The sequence below is a fragment of the Micropterus salmoides genome, unplaced genomic scaffold (genome assembly GCF_014851395.1).
Source record: "Micropterus salmoides isolate LMB-PRFRI ecotype aquatic unplaced genomic scaffold, ASM1485139v1 Ms_hic_scaffold_1621, whole genome shotgun sequence".
NCBI classification, from domain to species: domain Eukaryota; kingdom Metazoa; phylum Chordata; class Actinopteri; order Centrarchiformes; family Centrarchidae; genus Micropterus; species Micropterus salmoides.
In genome coordinates, this window is record NW_024040732.1 from 1 (window position 1) to 15,885 (window position 15,885).

A 15,885-nucleotide genomic window follows, 5' to 3' on the forward strand; every position below is an offset into this window, starting at 1 on the left:
TTTCTGGTTGGAGCCCCCTGAGCAACGCTCTGAAAACGTCACTGTTCCCTTGACGCTGTACAATGCCTGCCCATTCTAGGATTGGTTAAATCCAGAGGCCTAAATTGAGGGAGCATTAGCAAGACCTGGACCCCTAACATTTGGCCCACACTATAATTCTATGTGACTCAAGTTTATCATTTACTCTTTTTACTATCTTCTCCCTTACGAAATTGAAGTTAAGGGATAATTAGCAACTCAGGTCGAGCCCCACGTTGGGCGCATTCCTATCGGGCAGCATTAGCTCAATCCATGGGACTTGGCTTGGGAGTAAAGATTTTCTGGTTGGAGCCCCCTGAGCAACGCTCTGAAAACGTCACGCTCCCTTGACGCTGTACAATGCCTACCCATTCTAGGATTGGTTAAATCCAGAGGCCTAAATTGAGGGAGCATTAGCAAGGCCCTGGACCCCTAACATTTGGCCCACACTATAATTCTATGTGACACAAAGTTTATCATTTACTCTTTTTACTATCTTCTCCCTTACGAAATTGAGTTAAGGATAATTAGCAAACTCAGGGTCGAGCCCCACGTTGGGCGCATTCCTATCGGGGCAGCATTAGCTCAATCCATGGGGACTTGGCTTGGGAGTAAAGATTTCTGGTTGGAGCCCCCTGAGCAACGCTCTGAAAACGTCACTGTTCCTTGACGCTGTACAATGCCTACCCATTCTAGGATTGGTTAAATCCAGAGGCCTAAATTGAGGGAGCATTAGCAAGGCCCTGGACCCGTAACCGCTCCCTGGGTGCTGTACAATAGCTTTCCATTCAAAGATGGATTAAACGCAGAGCCTCAAATTCGCATTTGGGAAAATTTGGCCCAATATATAATGTATGTGATATATAAAGTTTATTATTTACGATCTTTGCTATCTTCTTCCCTACTAAATTAGAGTTGCAGCTAACCACATTATCAGTGAGATTACAGGTTGTTTGAGAATTGAAGGGCTTACACTTGGACTGACGTGGCCCGGCTAGCTCAGTCGGTAGAGCATGAGACTCTTAATCTCAGGGTCGTGGGTTCGAGCCCCACGTTGGGCGTCTTCCTATTAGCTCAATCCGTGGGGACTTGGCTTGAGAGTAAAGACTTGCTGGATTGAGCCCCCTGAGCAACGCTCTGAAAACGTAACTCTTCACGGTACAATGTCTGCCCACTCTTGGATTGGTTAAATCCAGAGGCCTAAATTGAGGGAGCATTAGCAAGGCCCTGAACCCCTAACATTTGGCCCACACTATAATTCTATGTGACTCAACATTATCATTTACTCTTTTTACTATCTTCTCCCTTACAAATTGAAGTTAAGGGTAATTAGCAAACTCAGGGTCGAGCCCCACGTTGGGCGCATTCCTATCGGGCAGCATTAGCTCAATCCATGGGGACTGGCTTGGGAGTAAATTTCTGGTTGGAGCCCCTGAGCAACGCTCTGAAAACGTCACTGTTCCCTTGACGCTGTACAATGCCTGCCCATTCTAGGATTGGTTACATCCAGAGGCCTAAATTGAGGGAGCATTAGCAAGGCCCTGGACCCCTAACATTTGGCCCACACTATAATTCTATGTGACTCAAAGATTATCATTTACTCTTTTACTATTCTCCCTTACGAAATTGAAGTTAAGGGATAATTAGCAAACTCAGGGTCGAGCCCCACGTTGGCGCATTCCTATCGGGGCAGCATTAGCTCAATCCATGGGGACTTGGCTTAGGAGTAAAGATTTTCTGGTTGGAGCCCCTGAGCAACGCTCTGAAAACGTCACTGCTCCCTTGACGCTGTACAATGCCTACCCATTCTAGGATTGGTTAAATCCAGAGGTCTAAATTGAGGGAGCATTAGCAAGGCCCTGGACCCGTAACTGCTCCCTGGGTGCTTTAAATGGCAGCCCATTCAAGGATGGGTTAAATGCACAGCCTCAAATTCGCATTTGGCCCACACTATAATTCTATGTGACACAAAGTTATCATTTACCTTTTTACTATCTTCTCCCTTACGAAATTGAAGTTAAGGATAATTAGCAAACTCAGGGTCGAGCCCCACGTTGGGCGCATTCCTATCGGGGCAGCATTAGCTCAATCCATGGGGACTTGGCTTGGGAGTAAAGATTTTCTGGTTGGAGCCCCCTGAGCAACGCTCTGAAAACGTCACTGTTCCCTTGACGCTGTACAATGCCTGCCCATTCTAGGATTGGTTAAATCCAGAGGCCTAAATTGAGGGAGCATTAGCAAGGCCCTGGACCCGTAACCGCTCCCTGGGTGCTGTACAATAGCTTCCCATTCAAAGATGGATTAAACGCAGAGCCTCAAATTCGCATTTGGGAAAATTTGGCCCAATACTATAATTGTATGTGATATATAAAGTTTATTATTTACGATCTTTGCTATCTTCTTCCTACTAAATTAGAGTTAGCAGCTAACCACATTATCATGTGAGATTACAGGTTGTTTGAGAATTGAAGGGCTTACACTTGGACTGACGTGGCCCGGCTAGCTCAGTCGGTAGAGCATGAGACTCTTAATCTCAGGGTCGTGGGTTAGAGCCCCACGTTGGGCGTCTTCCTATTAGCTCAATCCGTGGGGACTTGGCTTGAGAGTAGAGACTTGCTGGATTGAGCCCCTGAGCAACGCTCTGAAAACGTAACTCTTCACGGTACAATGTCTGCCACTCTTGGATTGGTTAATCCAGAGGCCTAAATTGAGGGAGCATTAGCAAGGCCCTGAACCCCTAACATTTGGCCCACACTATAATTCTATGTGACTCAAACATTATCATTTACTCTTTTTACTATCTTCTCCCTTACGAAATTGAAGTTAAGGGATAATTAGCAAACTCAGGGTCGAGCCCCACGTTGGGCGCATTCCTATCGGGGCAGAATTAGCTCAATCCATGGGGACTTGGCTTAGGAGTAAAGATTTTCTGGTTGGAGCCCCGTGAGCACGCTCTGAAAACGTCACTGCTCCCTTGACGCTGTACAATGCCTACCCATTCTAGGATTGGTTTAAATCCAGAGGCCTAAATTGAGGGAGCATTAGCAAGGCCCTGGACCCCTAAATTTGGCCCACACTATAATTCTATGTGACTCAAAGTTTATCATTTACTCTTTTTACTATCTTCTCCCTTACAAAATTGAAGTTAAGGGATAATTAGCAACTCAGGGTCAAGCCCCCGTTGGGCGCATTCCTATCAGGGCAGCATTAGCTCAATCCATGGGGACTTGGCTTGGGAGTAAAGATTTTCTGGTTGGAGCCCCCTGAGCAACGCTCTGAAAACGTCACTGTTCCCTTGACGCTGTACAATGCCTGCCCATTCTAGGATTGGTTAAATCCAGAGGCCTAAATTGAGGGAGCATTAGCAAGGCCCTGGACCCCTAACATTTGGCCCACACTATAATTCTATGTGACTCAAAGATTATCATTTACTCTTTTTACTATCTTCTCCCTTACGAAATTGAAGTTAAGGGATAATTAGCAAACTCAGGGTCGAGCCCCACGTTGGGCGCATTCCTATCGGGGCAGCATTAGCTCAATCCATGGGGACTTGGCTTAGGAGTAAAGATTTTCTGGTTGGAGCCCCCTGAGCAACGCTCTGAAAACGTCACTGCTCCCTTGACGCTGTACAATGCCTACCCATTCTAGGATTGGTTAATCCAGAGGTCTAAATTGAGGGAGCATTAGCAAGGCCCTGGACCCGTAACTGCTCCCTGGGTGCTTTAAAGTGGCAGCCCATTCAAGGATGGGTTAAATGCACAGCCTCAAATTCGCATTTGGCCCACACTATAATTCTATGTGACACAAAGTTTATCATTTACTCTTTTTACTATCTTCTCCCTTACGAAATTGAAGTTAAGGGATAATTAGCAAACTCAGGGTCGAGCCCCACGTGGCGCATTCCTATCGGGCAGCATTAGCTCAATCCATGGGGACTTGGCTTGGGAGTAAAGATTTTCTGGTTGGAGCCCCCTGAGCAACGCTCTGAAAACGTCACTGTTCCCTTGACGCTGTACAATGCCTACCCATTCTAGATTGGTTAAATCCAGAGGCCTAAATTGAGGGAGCATTAGCAAGGCCTGGACCCGTAACCGCTCCCTGGGTGCTGTACATAGCTTCCCATTCAAAGATGGATTAAACGCAGAGCCTCAATTCGCATTTGGAAAATTTGGCCCAATACTATAATTGTATGTGATATATAAAGTTTATTATTTACGATCTTGCTATCTTCTTCCCTACTAAATTAGAGTTAGCAGCTAACCACATTATCATGTGAGATTACAGGTTGTTTGAGAATTGAAGGGCTTACACTTGGACTGACGTGGCCGGCTAGCTCAGTCGGTAGAGCGAGACTCTTAATCTCAGGGTCGTGGGTTCGCGCCCCACGTTGGGCGTCTACCTATTAGCTCAATCCGTGGGGACTTGGCTTGAGAGTAAAGACTTGCTGGATTGAGCCCCCTGAGCAACGCTCTGAAAACGTAACTCTTCACGGTACAATGTCTGCCCACTCTTGGATTGGTTAAATCCGAGGCCTAAATTGAGGGAGCATTAGCAAGGCCCTGAACCCCTAACATTTGGCCCACACTATAATTCTATGTGACTCAAACATTATCATTTACTCTTTTTACTATCTTCTCCCTTACAAAATTGAAGTTAAGGGATAATTAGCAAACTCAGGGTCGAGCCCCACGTTGGGCGCATTCCTATCGGGGCAGCATTAGCTCAATCCATGGGGACTTGGCTTGGGAGTAAAGATTTTCTGGTTGGAGCCCCCTGAGCAACGCTCTGAAAACGTCACTGTTCCCTTGACGCTGTACAATGCCTGCCCATTCTAGGATTGGTTAAATCCAGAGGCCTAAATTGAGGAGCATTAGCAAGGCCCTGGACCCCTAACATTTGGCCCACACTATAATTCTATGTGACTCAAAGATTATCATTTACTCTTTTTACTATCTTCTCCCTTACGAAATTGAAGTTAAGGGATAATTAGCAAACTCAGGGTCGAGCCCCCGTTGGGCGCATTCCTATCGGGGCAGCATTAGCTCAATCCATGGGGACTTGGCTTAGGAGTAAAGATTTTCTGGTTGGAGCCCCCTGACAACGCTCTGAAACGTCACTGCTCCCTTGACGCTGTACAATGCCTACCCATTCTAGGATTGGTTAAATCCAGAGGTCTAAATTGAGGGAGCATTAGCAAGGCCCTGGACCCGTAACTGCTCCCTGGGTGCTTTAAAGTGGCAGCCCATTCAAGGATGGGTTAAATGCACAGCCTCAAATTCGCATTTGGCCCACACTATAATTCTATGTGACACAAAGTTTATCATTTACTCTTTTTACTATCTTCTCCCTTACGAAATTGAAGTTAAGGATAATTAGCAACTCAGGGTCGAGCCCCACGTTGGGCGCATTCCTATCGGGGCAGCATTAGCTCAATCCATGGGGACTTGGCTTGGAGTAAAGATTTTGGTTGGAGCCCCCTGAGCAACGCTCTGAAAACGTCACTGTTCCCTTGACGCTGTACAATGCCTACCCATTCTAGGATTGGTTAAATCCAGAGGCCTAAATTGAGGGAGCATTAGCAAGGCCCTGGACCCGTAACCGCTCCCTGGGTGCTGTACAATAGCTTCCCATTCAAAGATGGATTAAACGCAGAGCCTCAAATTCGCATTTGGGAAAATTTGGCCCAATACTATAATTGTATGTGATATATAAAGTTTATTATTTACGATCTTTGCTATCTTCTTCCCTACTAAATTAGAGTTAGCAGCTAACCACATTATCATGTGAGATTACAGGTTGTTTGAGAATTGAAGGGCTTACACTTGGACTGACGTGGCCCGCTAGCTCAGTCGGTAGAGCATGAGACTCTTAATCTCAGGGTCGTGGGTTCGAGCCCCACGTTGGGCGTCTTCCTATTAGCTCATCCTGGGGACTTGGCTTGAGAGTAAAGACTTGCTGGATTGAGCCCCCTGAGCAACGCTCTGAAAACGTAACTCTTCACGGTACAATGCCTGCCCATTCTTGATTGGTTAAATCCAGAGGCCTAAATTGAGGGAGCATTAGCAAGGCCCTGGACCCCTAACATTTGGCCCACACTATAATTCTATGTGACTCAAAGTTTATCATTTACTCTTTTTACTATCTTCTCCCTTACAAAATTGAAGTTAAGGATAATTAGCAAACTCAGGGTCGAGCCCCACGTTGGGCGCATTCCTATCGGGGCAGCATTAGCTCAATCCATGGGGACTTGGCTTGGGAGTAAAGATTTTCTGGTTGGAGCCCCCTGAGCAACGCTCTGAAAACGTCACTGTTCCCTTGACGCTGACAATGCCTACCCATTCTAGATTGGTTAAATCCAGAGGCCTAAATTGAGGGAGCATTAGCAAGGCCCTGGACCCGTAACCGCTCCCTGGGTGCTGTACAATAGCTTCCCATTCAAAGATGATTAAACGCAGAGCCTCAAATTCGCATTTGGGAAAATTTGGCCCAATACTATAATTGTATGTGATATATAAAGTTTATTATTTACGATCTTTGCTATCTTCTCCCTACTAAATTAGAGTTAGCAGCTAACCACATTATCATGTGAGATTACAGGTTGTTTGAGAATTGAAGGCTTACACTTGGACTGACGTGGCCCGGCTAGCTCAGTCGTAGAGCATGAGACTCTTAATCTCAGGGTCGTGGGTTCGAGCCCCACGTTGGCGTCTTCCTATTAGCTCAATCCGTGGGGACTTGGCTTGAGAGTAAAGACTTGCTGGATTGAGCCCCCTGAGCAACGCTCTGAAAACGTACTCTTCACGGTACAATGCCTGCCCATTCTTGGATTGGTTAAATCCAGAGGCCTAAATTGAGGGAGCATTAGCAAGGCCCTGGACCCCTAACATTTGGCCCACACTATAATTCTATGTGACTCAAAGTTTATCATTTTCTTTTACTATCTTCTCCCTTACAAAATTGAAGTTAAGGGATAATTAGCAAACTCAGGGTCGAGCCCCACGTTGGGCGCATTCCTATCGGGGCAGCATTAGCTCAATCCATGGGGACTTGGCTTGGGAGTAAAGATTTTCTGGTTGGAGCCCCCTGAGCAACGCTCTGAAAACGTCACTGTTCCCTTGACGCTGTACAATGCCTGCCCATTCTAGGATTGGTTAAATCCAGAGGCCTAAATTGAGGGAGCATTAGCAAGGCCCTGGACCCCTAACATTTGGCCCACACTATAATTCTATGTGACTCAAAGTTATCATTTACTCTTTTTACTATCTTCTCCCTTACAAAATTGAAGTTAAGGGATAATTAGCAAACTCAGGGTCGAGCCCCGTTGGGCGCATTCCTATCGGGGCAGAATTAGCTCAATCCATGGGGACTTGGCTTAGGAGTAAAGATTTTCTGGTTGGAGCCCCCTGAGCAACGCTCTGAAAACGTCACTGCTCCCTTGACGCTGTACAATGCCTACCCATTCTAGGATTGGTTAAATCCAGAGGTCTAAATTGAGGGAGCATTAGCAAGGCCCTGGACCCGTAACCGCTCCCTGGGTGCTTTAAAGTGGCAGCCCATTCAAAGATGGGTTAAATGCACAGCCTCAAATTTGCATTTGGCCCACACTATAATTCTATGTGACACAAAGTTTATCATTTACTCTTTTTACTATCTTCTCCCTTACGAAATTGAAGTTAAGGGATAATTAGCAAACTCAGGGTCAAGCCCCACATTGGGCGCATTCCTATCGGGGCAGCATTAGCTCAATCCATGGGGACTTGGCTTGGGAGTAAAGACTTGCTGGATTGAGCCCCCTGAGCAACGCTCTGAAAACGTCACTGCTTCCTTGACGCTGTACAATGCCTACCCATTCTAGGATTGGTTAAATCCAGAGGCCTAAATTGAGGGAGCATTAGCAAGGCCCTGGACCCCTAACATTTGGCTCACACTATAATTCTATGTGACTCAAAGTTTATCATTTACTCTTTTTACTATCTTCTCCCTTACGAAATTGAAGTTAAGGATAATTAGCAAACTCAGGGTCGAGCCCCACGTTGGCGCATTCCTATCGGGGCAGCATTAGCTCAATCCATGGGACTTGGCTTAGGAGTAAAGATTTTCTGGTTGGAGCCCCCTGAGCAACGCTCTGAAAACGTCACTGCTCCCTTGACGCTGTACAATGCCTACCCATTCTAGGATTGGTTAAATCCAGAGGTCTAAATTGAGGGAGCATTAGCAAGGCCCTGGACCCGTAACTGCTCCCTGGGTGCTTTAAAGTGGCAGCCCATTCAAGGATGGGTTAAATGCACAGCCTCAAATTCGCATTTGGCCCACACTATAATTCTATGTGACACAAAGTTTATCATTTACTCTTTTTACTATCTTCTCCCTTACGAAATTGAAGTTAAGGGATAATTAGCAAACTCAGGGTCGAGCCCCACGTTGGGCGCATTCCTATCGGGGCAGCATTAGCTCAATCCATGGGGACTTGGCTTGGGAGTAAAGATTTTCTGGTTGGAGCCCCCTGAGCAACGCTCTGAAAACGTCACTGTTCCCTTGACGCTGTACAATGCCTGCCCATTCTAGGATTGGTTAAATCCAGAGGCCTAAATTGAGGGAGCATTAGCAAGGCCCTGGACCCTAACCGCTCCCTGGGTGCTGTACAATAGCTTCCCATTCAAAGATGGATTAAACGCAGAGCCTCAAATTCGCATTTGGGAAAATTTGGCCCAATATAATTGTATGTGATATATAAAGTTTATTATTTACGATCTTTGCTATCTTCTTCCCTACTAAATTAGAGTTAGCAGCTAACCACATTATCATGTGAGATTACAGGTTGTTTGAGAATTGAAGGGCTTACACTTGGACTGACGTGGCCCGGCTAGCTCAGTCGGTAGAGCATGAGACTCTTAATCTCAGGGTCGTGGGTTCGAGCCCCACGTTGGGCGTCTTCCTATTAGCTCAATCCGTGGGGACTTGGCTTGAGAGTAAAGACTTGCTGGATTGAGCCCCCTGAGCAACGCTCTGAAAACGTAACTCTTCACGGTACAATGCCTGCCCATTCTTGGATTGGTTAAATCCAGAGGCCTAAATTGAGGGAGCATTAGCAAGGCCCTGGACCCTCATTTGGCCCACTATAATTCTATGTGACTCAAAGTTTATCATTTACTCTTTTTACTATCTTCTCCCTTACAAATTGAAGTTAAGGGATAATTAGCAAACTCAGGGTCGAGCCCCACGTTGGGCGCATTCCTATCGGGGCAGCATTAGCTCAATCCATGGGGACTTGGCTTAGGAGTAAAGATTTTCTGGTTGGAGCCCCCTGAGCAACGCTCTGAAAACGTCACTGCTCCCTTGACGCTGTACAATGCCTACCCATTCTAGGATTGGTTAATCCAGAGGTCTAAATTGAGGGAGCATTAGCAAGGCCCTGGACCCTAACCGCTCCCTGGGTGCTGTACAATAGCTTCCCATTCAAAGATGGATTAAACGCAGAGCCTCAAATTCGCATTTGGGAAAATTTGGCCCAATACTATAATTGTATGTGATATATAAAGTTTATTATTTACGATCTTTGCTATCTTCTTCCCTACTAAATTAGAGTTAGCAGCTAACCACATTATCATGTGAGATTACAGGTTGTTTGAGAATTGAAGGGCTTACACTTGGACTGACGTGGCCCGGCTAGCTCAGTCGTAGAGCATGAGACTCTTAATCTCAGGGTCGTGGGTTCGAGCCCCACGTTGGGCGTCTTCCTATTAGCTCAATCCGTGGGGACTTGGCTTGAGTAAAGACTTGCTGGATTGAGCCCCCTGAGCAACGCTCTGAAAACGTAACTCTTCACGGTACAATGCCTACCCATTCTAGGATTGGTTAAATCCAGAGGCCTAAATTGAGGGAGCATTAGCAAGGCCCTGGACCCCTAACATTTGGCCCACACTATAATTCTATGTGACTCAAAGTTTATCATTTACTCTTTTTACTATCTTCTCCCTTACAAAATTGAAGTTAAGGGATAATTAGCAAACTCAGGGTCAAGCCCCACGTTGGGCGCATTCCTATCAGGGCAGCATTAGCTCAATCCATGGGGACTTGGCTTGGGAGTAAAGATTTTCTGGTTGGAGCCCCTGAGCAACGCTCTGAAACGTCACTGCTCCCTTGACGCTGTACAATGCCTACCCATTCTAGGATTGGTTAAATCCAGAGGTCTAAATTGAGGAGCATTAGCAAGGCCCTGGACCCGTAACTGCTCCCTGGGTGCTTTAAAGTGGCAGCCCATTCAAGGATGGGTTAAATGCACAGCCTCAAATTCGCATTTGGCCCACACTATAATTCTATGTGACACAAAGTTTATCATTACTCTTTTTACTATCTTCTCCCTTACGAAATTGAAGTTAAGGGATAATTAGCAAACTCAGGGTTGAGCCCACGTTGGGCGCATTCCTATCGGGGCAGCATTAGCTCAATCCATGGGGACTTGGCTTGGGAGTAAAGATTTTCTGGTTGGAGCCCCCTGAGCAACGCTCTGAAAACGTCACTGTTCCCTTGACGCTGTACAATGCCTACCCATTCTAGGATTGGTTAAATCCAGAGGCCTAAATTGAGGGAGCATTAGCAAGGCCCTGGACCCGTAACCGCTCCCTGGGTGCTGTACAATAGCTTTCCATTCAAAGATGGATTAAACGCAGAGCCTCAAATTCGCATTTGGGAAAATTTGGCCCAATACTATAATTGTATGTGATATATAAAGTTTATATTTACGATCTTTGCTATCTTCTTCCCTACTAAATTAGAGTTAGCAGCTAACCACATTATCATGTGAGATTACAGGTTGTTTGAGAATTGAAGGGCTTACACTTGGACTGACGTGGCCCGGCTAGCTCAGTCGGTAGAGCATGAGACTCTTAATCTCAGGGTCGTGGGTTCGAGCCCCACGTTGGGCGTCTTCCTATTAGCTCAATCCGTGGGACTTGGCTTGAGAGTAAAGACTTGCTGGATTGAGCCCCCTGAGCAACGCTCTGAAAACGTAACTCTTCACGGTACAATGTCTGCCCACTCTTGGATTGGTTAAATCCGAGGCCTAAATTGAGGGAGCATTAGCAAGGCCCTGAACCCCTAACATTTGGCCCACACTATAATTCTATGTGACTCAACATTATCATTTACTCTTTTTACTATCTCTCCCTTACAAATTGAAGTTAAGGGATAATTAGCAAACTCAGGGTCGAGCCCACGTTGGGCGCATTCCTATCGGGGCACATTAGCTCAATCCATGGGGACTTGGCTTGGGAGTAAAGATTTTCTGGTTGGAGCCCCCTGAGCAACGCTCTGAAACGTCACTGTTCCCTTGACGCTGTACAATGCCTGCCCATTCTAGATTGGTTAAATCCAGAGGCCTAATTGAGGGAGCATTAGCAAGGCCCTGGACCCCTAACATTTGGCCCACACTATAATTCTATGTGACTCAAAGATTATCATTTACTCTTTTACTATCTTCTCCCTTACGAAATTGAAGTTAAGGGATAATTAGCAAACTCAGGGTCGAGCCCCACGTTGGGCGCATTCCTATCGGGGCAGCATTAGCTCAATCCATGGGGACTTGGCTTAGGAGTAAAGATTTTCTGGTTGGAGCCCCCTGAGCAACGCTCTGAAAACGTCACTGCTCCCTTGACGCTGTACAATGCCTACCCATTCTAGGATTGGTTAAATCCAGAGGTCTAAATTGAGGGAGCATTAGCAAGGCCCTGGACCCGTAACTGCTCCCTGGGTGCTTTAAAGTGGCAGCCCATTCAAGGATGGTTTAAATGCACAGCCTCAATTCGCATTTGGCCCACACTATAATTCTATGTGACACAAAGTTTATCATTTACTCTTTTTACTATCTTCTCCCTCCTACGAAATTGAAGTTAAGGGATAATTAGCAAACTCAGGGTCGAGCCCCACGTTGGGCGCATTCCTATCGGGGCAGCATTAGCTCAATCCATGGGGACTTGGCTTGGGAGTAAAGATTTTCTGGTTGGAGCCCCCTGAGCAACGCTCTGAAAACGTCACTGTTCCCTTGACGCTGTACAATGCCTGCCCATTCTAGGATTGGTTAAATCCAGAGGCCTAAATTGAGGGAGCATTAGCAAGGCCCTGGACCGTAACCGCTCCCTGGGTGCTGTACAATAGCTTCCCATTCAAAGATGGATTAACGCAGAGCCTCAAATTCGCATTTGGGAAAATTTGGCCCAATACTATAATTGTATGTGATATATAAAGTTTATTATTTACGATCTTTGCTATCTTCTTCCCTACTAAATTAGAGTTAGCAGCTAACCACATATCATGTGAGATTACAGGTTGTTTGAGAATTGAAGGGCTTACACTTGGACTGACGTGGCCCGGCTAGCTCAGTCGGTAGAGCATGAGACTCTTAATCTCAGGGTCGTGGGTTCGAGCCCCACGTTGGGCATCTTCCTATTAGCTCAATCCGTGGGGACTTGGCTTGAGAGTAAAGACTTGCTGGATTGAGCCCCCTGAGCAACGCTCTGAAAACGTAACTCTTCACGGTACAATGTCTGCCCACTCTTGGATTGGTTAAATCCAGAGGCCTAAATTGAGGGGCATTAGCAAGGCCCTGAACCCCTAACATTTGGCCCACACTATAATTCTATGTGACTCAAACATTATCATTTACTCTTTTTACTATCTTCTCCCTTACGAAATTGAAGTTAAGGGATAATTAGCAAACTCAGGGTCGAGCCCCACGTTGGGCGCATTCCTATCGGGGCAGCATTAGCTCAATCCATGGGGACTTGGCTTAGGAGTAAAGATTTTCTGGTTGGAGCCCCGTGAGCACGCTCTGAAAACGTCACTGCTCCCTTGACGCTGTACAATGCCTACCCATTCTAGGATTGGTTAAATCCAGAGGCCTAAATTGAGGGAGCATTAGCAAGGCCCTGGACCCCTAACATTTGGCCCACACTGTAATCTATGTGACTCAAAGTTTATCATTTACTCTTTTACTATCTTCTCCCTTACAAAATTGAAGTTAAGGGATAATTAGCAAACTCAGGGTCGAGCCCACGTTGGGCGCATTCCTATCGGGGCAGCATTAGCTCAATCCATGGGGACTTGGCTTGGGAGTAAAGATTTTCTGGTTGGAGCCCCCTGAGCAACGCTCTGAAAACGTCACTGTTCCCTTGACGCTGTACATGCCTGCCCATTCTAGATTGGTTAAATCCAGAGGCCTAAATTGAGGGAGCATTAGCAAGGCCCTGGACCCCTAACATTTGGCCCACACTATAATTCTATGTGACTCAAAGATTATCATTTACTCTTTTTACTATCTTCTCCCTTACGAAATTGAAGTTAAGGATAATTAGCAAACTCAGGGTCGAGCCCCACGTTGGGCGCATTCCTATCGGGGCAGCATTAGCTCAATCCATGGGGACTTGGCTTAGGAGTAAAGATTTTCTGGTTGGAGCCCCCTGAGCAACGCTCTGAAAACGTCACTGCTCCCTTGACGCTGTACAATGCCTACCCATTCTAGGATTGGTTAAATCCAGAGGTCTAAATTGAGGGAGCATTAGCAAGGCCCTGGACCGTAACTGCTCCCTGGGTGCTTTAAGTGGCAGCCCATTCAAGGATGGGTTAAATGCACAGCCTCAAATTCGCATTTGGCCCACTATAAATTCTATGTGACACAAGTTATCATTTACTCTTTTTACTATCTTCTCCCTTACGAAATTGAAGTTAAGGGATAATTAGCAAACTCAGGGTCGAGCCCCACGTTGGGCGCATTCCTATCGGGCAGCATTAGCTCAATCCATGGGACTTGGCTTGGGAGTAAAGATTTTCTGGTTGGAGCCCCCTGAGCAACGCTCTGAAAACGTCACTGTTCCCTTGACGCTGTACAATGCCTACCCATTCTAGGATGGTTAATCCAGAGGCCTAAATTGAGGGAGCATTAGCAAGGCCCTGGACCCGTAACCGCTCCCTGGGTGCTGTACAATAGCTTCCCATTCAAAGATGGATTAAACGCAGAGCCTCAAATTCGCATTTGGGAAAATTTGGCCCAATACTATAATTGTATGTGATATAAAGTTTATTATTTACGATCTTTGCTATCTTCTTCCCTACTAAATTAGAGTTAGCAGCTAACCACATTATCATGTGAGATTACAGGTTGTTTGAGAATTGAAGGGCTTACACTTGGCTGACGTGGCCCGCTAGCTCAGTCGGTAGAGCATGAGACTCTTAATCTCAGGCGTGGGTTCGAGCCCCACGTTGGGCGTCTTCCTATTAGCTCAATCCGTGGGGACTTGGCTTGAGAGTAAGACTTGCTGGATTGAGCCCCCTGAGCAACGCTCTGAAAACGTAACTCTTCACGTACAATGCCTGCCCATTCTTGGATTGGTTAAATCCAGAGGCCTAAATTGAGGGAGCATTAGCAAGGCCCTGGACCCCTAACATTTGGCCCACTATAATTCTATGTGACTCAAAGTTTATCATTTACTCTTTTTACTACTTCTCCCTCGAAATTGAAGTTAAGGATAATTAGCAAACTCAGGGTCGAGCCCCACGTTGGGCGCATTCCTATCGGGGCAGAATTAGCTCAATCCATGGGGACTTGGCTTAGGAGTAAAGATTTTCTGGTTGGAGCCCCCTGAGCAACGCTCTGAAAACGTCACTGCTCCCTTGACGCTGTACAATGCCTACCCATTCTAGGATTGGTTAAATCCAGAGGCCTAAATTGAGGGAGCATTAGCAAGGCCCTGGACCCGTAACTGCTCCCTGGGTGCTTTAAAGTGGCAGCCCATTCAAGGATGGGTTAAATGCACAGCCTCAAATTCGCATTTGGCCCACACTATAATTCTATGTGAAACAAAGTTTATCATTTACTCTTTTTACTATCTTCTCCCTTGCGAAATTGAAGTTAAGGGATAATTAGCAAACTCAGGGTCGAGCCCCACGTTGGGCGCATTCCTATCGGGGCAGAATTAGCTCAATCCATGGGGACTTGGCTTGGGAGTAAAGATTTTCTGGTTGGAGCCCCCTGAGCACGCTCTGAAAACGTCACTCTTCCCTTGACGCTGTACAATGCCTACCATTCTAGGATTGGTTAAATCCAGAGGCCTAAATTGAGGAGCATTAGCAAGGCCCTGGACCCGTACCGCTCCCTGGTGCTGTACAATAGCTTCCCATTCAAAGATGGATTAAATGCAGAGCCTCAAATTCGCATTTGGGAAAATTTGGCTCAATACTATAATTGTATGTGATATATAAGTTTATTATTTACGATCTTTGCTATCTTCTTCCCTACTAAATTAGAGTTAGCAGCTAACCACATTATCATGTGAGATTACAGGTTGTTTGAGAATTGAAGGGCTTACACTTGGACTGACGTGGCCGGCTAGCTCAGTCGTAGAGCATGAGACCTTAATCTCAGGGTCGTGGGTTCGAGCCCCACGTTGGGCGTCTTCCTATTAGCTCAATCCGTGGGACTTGGCTGGGAGTAAAGACTTGCTGGATTGAGCCCCTGAGCAACGCTCTGAAAACTAACTCTTCACGGTACAATGTCTGCCCACTCTTGGATTGGTTAAATCCAGAGCCTAAATTGAGGGAGCATTAGCAAGGCCCTGGACCCCTAACATTTGCCCACACTATATTCTATGTGACTCAAAGTTTATCATTTACTCTTTTTACTATCTTCTCCCTTACAAAATGAAGTTAAGGATAATTAGCAAACTCAGGGCGAGCCCCACGTTGGGCGCATTCCTATCGGGGCAGCATTAGCTCAATCCATGGGACTTGGCTTGGGAGTAAAGATTTTCTGGTTGGAGCCCCCTGAGCAACGCTCTGAAAACGTCACTGTTCCCTTGACGCTGTACAATGCCTGCC

General features: G+C 46.3%; 7 non-coding genes across 7 annotated transcripts; all 7 read left to right on the plus strand.

The window, feature by feature from the left end:
* The first annotated feature begins 1,006 nt into the window (after positions 1-1,006).
* Positions 1,007-1,079, plus strand: trnak-cuu. The gene has a single exon. It is a non-coding gene; the product is annotated as a tRNA-Lys (tRNA).
* Positions 1,080-2,511: 1,432 nt separating this feature from the next.
* On the plus strand, positions 2,512-2,584 carry trnak-cuu. Its single transcript has one exon. It is a non-coding gene; the product is annotated as a tRNA-Lys (tRNA).
* Positions 2,585-5,853: 3,269 nt separating this feature from the next.
* On the plus strand, positions 5,854-5,925 carry trnak-cuu. Its single transcript has one exon. It is a non-coding gene; the product is annotated as a tRNA-Lys (tRNA).
* A 2,950-nt stretch (positions 5,926-8,875) lies between these two features.
* Positions 8,876-8,948, plus strand: trnak-cuu. Its single transcript has one exon. It is a non-coding gene; the product is annotated as a tRNA-Lys (tRNA).
* A 730-nt stretch (positions 8,949-9,678) lies between these two features.
* Positions 9,679-9,750, plus strand: trnak-cuu. Its single transcript has one exon. It is a non-coding gene; the product is annotated as a tRNA-Lys (tRNA).
* Positions 9,751-10,870: 1,120 nt separating this feature from the next.
* trnak-cuu lies at positions 10,871-10,943 on the plus strand. The gene has a single exon. It is a non-coding gene; the product is annotated as a tRNA-Lys (tRNA).
* Positions 10,944-12,381: 1,438 nt separating this feature from the next.
* Positions 12,382-12,454, plus strand: trnak-cuu. The gene has a single exon. It is a non-coding gene; the product is annotated as a tRNA-Lys (tRNA).
* The last annotated feature ends 3,431 nt before the right edge of the window (positions 12,455-15,885 follow it).